The sequence below is a fragment of the Notolepis coatsorum genome, assembly GCF_963971535.1.
Source record: "Notolepis coatsorum genome assembly, chromosome: 7".
NCBI lineage: Eukaryota > Metazoa > Chordata > Actinopteri > Aulopiformes > Paralepididae > Notolepis > Notolepis coatsorum.
The window spans coordinates 17,413,140-17,418,139 of record NC_140171.1 but is presented as its reverse complement, the minus strand read 5'-3'; the positions used below and the strand labels follow the sequence as shown (position 1 = coordinate 17,418,139).

The following is a 5,000-nucleotide window of genomic DNA, read 5'->3' as shown; positions in this document are numbered from 1 at the left end:
ATTAGCATAGTAGGTAGTAATAGGCACAGTAATTACTTGGCAGCAAAGTGCATGATAGTAAAAGACAGTACATAGGTTAGTATTCTTTTATTTTTCCCAGATATTGATTGAAAAAGTGTGTTTTTTTATAGTCGATGGTGAAAAATTGGGCGGGTTTCAGCTCTCCTGACTGTGGTGGGAAGTTCGTTCCACCATTGTGGACCGAGAATAGCCGGCTTCTCTTTGATGACCCCCCCCCCCCCCCCCCCCCCCCGGAGCTCAGATAGGAGTGGGTCTGAGGCGGCCAGAAGATGCAGAGCGTAGGGGTGTCTTGAGGGTGTGTAGTTAGAGACCATTGACCGCCCCAGAAGGGAGCCGTTCCCCTCGCTGCACGATATGCCAGGTCAAGGACCTTGAAGCGGATTCGTGCCGCAATGGGAAGCCAGTGCAGCTCTCTAAGAAGTGGGGTGACATGGGCCGACTTTGGTAGGTTGGAGAGGAGATCTAAAAGCATAATAAAATGCCATCCAACACCAGATTAATTGCAGCTCTTGCACTGTAGCATAATAATATCAAAAGGTCAATTATTTCCCCCTTTATGATAAGCTAATCAACAAGTAGAGTTATACATGATGTAGTTAACTCTGCACTTATGAGGAATGGGAACCATGACTGTGCACATTCTGTGTGCATTCTGTTTCCAACATGATTTGCACCAAATATGTTCCAATTTAGAAGACCCAAGCATGCCACCCTCTTAATGACAGTCACGCCCTTGTATAACCTCATTATCTATCCTGGCAGTATCGTGGGTATTTTTCAAATCGCAAATGCTTCAAGAACAGAACTCACCCCAGTCCTTAACCAGCTGTACGTCGTATGTATGCTAATTACGACAGCTGTTTCAATTGCAAATCGCCACGTGGCACCACGACTGGCGACTACAGTACGTGGCAAGCGATGAATGATGGAAGGTCCAACACATTGCCTACACATTATAATTCCACAGTGAAGTCACTGGTGGTTAGGTCTTCCAATCCACCGGTCCGCTCCTTTCATTCCGTTCCCTACATTTTGTCATTTAGCCGGCGTGTCCATCCAAAGCGTCTTACAAACTTGTGCAGTACAACTAGTCAGCAGGAGGGGCGCACCGCTGGGCGTCTACGTCTAGCAGTGTCAAACTTTAGTGCTACACTCTTGAGTGCATAGTGGTATAGACTTATTAGCATAGTAGGTAGTAGTATAGGTATAGTAGCATGGTAGATAGTAGTATAAACATAGTAGCATAGTGCAAAATAGTAAAAGACTTTTTTTATTCAGATGTTGATTGAAGAAGTGCGTTTGTTTTTTTGATCCACTTTTTCTCCCATTTTTCTATATTTTTTCTCCCATCCCAATTTCGTATCATCCAATTCAACCCCCCCCTGTCACGGACGCTGTTTCTTGCCTCCCACAAGCCGGCTGCAATGTGGACTAAGTCATACATAGCACAAGTCCCCTCCGGTACTTGAGGTAACAGCAGTCGCATCTTTTCACCTGCGCAGCTCGATCGCTCAGTGGCGAGGAGTAACGCGTGGGAGGCTCACGCTGCCCCCGACACTTCCCGATTCCACTGCGCAGGCGCACCAACCGACCTGTAGGAGTCGCTGTCCACAGCGCCCGATCCCCACCCATCAGTTTCCCACCCCCTAATACGGCCAATGTGTATTAGTACGGACGACCAGCTAAACTAAAAGCAAATGTGGAGCGCTGGGCTCGAACTGACAAGCCCAGCGTCTCGAGCGCCTTGCCCACTACGCCACGTAGCCGCCCAAGAAGTGTGTTTTTTAGGCTGTGATCATCACCATACTTTTTCAACCGAGAGTGCCCAGAAAAGCATCAGCGTAGCGAGGCCGGGCGCATAGTTCGTAGGAGACGAAACCAGTGAAAACAATAGAAAAAAGGTGTAGGCGGCATGTGTGTGATCACAGCCTTAGTCAATGGCGGAAAAGTGGGGCGGGTTTCAGCCGTGTTGACTGATGGGCACTTCGCTCTGCTACCGTTCCACCACCGTGGGAATGATCTCGCTGCCAGCCACAGCAGTCCAAACACAGGCTACTCCACCGTGAGTAGAGTCGGTCAACCTCATTTCTGGCCCAGTTAACCTGCGTCAGGGAACTGGGTTCCCCCACAGGGGCCTTTCTGCAGATCTAGATCTAAATCTGTCATAGCTGTGTTAGCAGCCTCTCAGCTGGTGTTGGGATCATGGAGGATGTCGCCATGGAAACTGTGCTAAGGCGACAACAGTGTAGAAAGCCACGGTAATCCTGCAAGGATGGCATCAGATACCTCGCGGTCCTGAGGAGGCTGACTTTGTTAAGCCCACTCTACCCTGGTAGAGAACTAGAGACCACAGTAAAGACCTCCGTAAAAATGGCCTGGCACTAATGACAAACTAAACCTGGCTAACACAACACCTAGCACTAATGACAAACTAAACCTGGCTAACACAACACCTAGCACTAATGACAAACTAAACCTGGCTAACACAACACCTAGCACTAATGACAAACTAAACCTGGCTAACACAACACCTAGCACTAATGACAAACTAAACCTGGCTAACACAACACCTAGCACTAATGACAAACTAAACCTGGCTAACACAACACCTAGCACTAATGACAAACTAAACCTGGCTAACACAACACCTAGCACTAATGACAAACTAAACCTGGCTAACACAACACCTAGCACTAATGACAAACTAAACCTGGCTAACACAACACCTAGCACTAATGACAAACTAAACCTGGCTAACACAACACCTAGCACTAATGACAAACTAAACCTGGCTAACACAACACCTAGCACTAATGACAAACTAAACCTGGCTAACACAACACCTAGCACTAATGACAAACTAAACCTGGCTGATACTACTTTTAGAGCTAGCACTAACAAACCAAATCTGGCTAATACAACAGTAGCCCTGGTATTATTAAAAGCAAACTAAATCCAGCCAATACAACTTTAGCCGTTGGCAATCTGTGGCACATTTCGGTACCTTGAGAGCAGATACTGTACAAGGACCCGCCCAAGTAGAAAATAATCTGAATTCCAATGACGCGCAATTATCATTTCATAATGTACACAGACCACTATGGACCTTCAATTTTAGAAGCTATGACATCTAGCTATTCAGCCCTAGTTGATGATAACATTTAACTTAATTAGCTGAAATATTCTGAAATCATTACGTCTGCTATAAGCCATTCTCCCTTTCTCTGTGTGTGTAATATGCATACTACGGTCCCATCTCTTGTAGGAGATTGATAGTATTTACTGAGGATGGCCAGATAATGTTGATGTTTAAAAACGTAAAAAAAAAAGAAATACATAATAAATACATGATGGTGCGATGTTAAAACGGTTTGGGAGAGGAGAGGGAGGGGTTTTAGTTTGTGTGATGTGGTTTGTAAATAACTAAATGTTATAAATAAATAACAATATTGAAATTGAGAGGTTTGGACTTATTTATTTATTTATTTTTACAACTGAAATTAAAATGTTTGTTATTATAGAGAGAGTAAAGTAAGAAAGAAAGAAAATTCCCAGGTACCGGTTCAAATGTGAACGGTACCCAACGCCACTGGATACTATGTTCTACAAAAGATCTCTCCCTCACACCCAGCCCTGGATACTAACAGGCTCTAGAAGATATCTCTCCCTCACACCCAGCCCTGGATACTAACATGTTCTAGAAGATATCTCTCCCTCACACGTGGCCCTGGATACTAACAGGTTCTAGAAGATATCTCTCCCTCACACCCAGCCCTGGATACTAACAGGCTCTAGAAGATATCTCTCCCTCACACCCAGCCCTGGATACTAACATGCTCTAGAAGATATCTCTCCCTCACACGTGGCCCTGGATACTAACATGCTCTAGAAAGAAAACACGCGGCCCTGGAGGACAGACTTTTAAACAGTACCATGTCCATGAGCCGCGCGCCAACTTGCACCTGTTGCATTTCGCAAACACACACATACAGTACAGGAACAAGGACACACAAATACACACCGGCGTCATGGCAACAGAAAACGCATAGACAAGACATGGAAGGGCTGTCGTTAGTTAAGACTATAGGATGTCCCCGACTAAGGATTTGGATAGTCGACTATGATTGGACGAAATTTGCCGTTAGTCGACTATTAGTCGACCATAAAAAAAAATTAAGTATAATTTTTTTTTTTTTTTTTTTTATCTATCATTGTATTTGGGCTGTGGGGGGTGCTTAATGTCTGAAGGAGTCGACTGAAGGCTTCTTGTCCTCTGCAAAAGCATGCAATTGGTCCACTGATGGATACATCTTGATATTTGTCTAGTCGACTCTAGTGTGTTCATTAGATGGGTGAAATCCTCTTTCAGTGCCTCTGTGCCTGTTTTCTTAGGCAGTTAGCCTCTGGTATGCGTGCCATTAGCGTTAGCCACGCTTCTAGGCCTCTTTTCTTTTGGAAAGAATGATTAAAAAAATATATATTTTTAAAGATTTACATTTCTTTGTATTCGACTAAGAGGTTGGCAGTCGACTACGGCTCCTTTCGACCGATGTCGACTAATCGACTAATAGGGGTCAGCCCTAGTTAAGGCTATAGGCAGCTATGCTCGAAACTAAGGCTGGGTGAATACGGACAAAGGCCCGGTATCATGATATTCTGACGTTTGTCAGTAGCGATATATACTACATTGCGATATCTGCTTAGGTATGGAATATCGTGTTAAGAAGAATAGTCCTCGATGTAGACGTCAACGTTGGACGGCATGGTGGTACAGATGAGTGTGACACGGTCATCAAAATGATAAACTGCAACTTCTTTCAAATGAAAACAATCTCGAAATATTTCAGAAATCATTTTGTGAGAAATTCATTCATTTGGAACCCAAATTGTGTATTATCATGAATTGCATTATTATTATTTATTTGTTTAAACCTTTCAAACGATAACAAAGACAGACGATAAACAATAAATACAGGTTA

The 5,000-nt window shown here is 44.1% G+C and overlaps 1 protein-coding gene across 2 annotated transcripts in view; it reads right to left on the bottom strand.

Moving 5' to 3' along the window:
- Positions 1-5,000, bottom strand: part of tecrb (trans-2,3-enoyl-CoA reductase b) — a 38,944-nt gene that overhangs the window by 27,927 nt on the left and 6,017 nt on the right. The window lies entirely within an intron of this gene.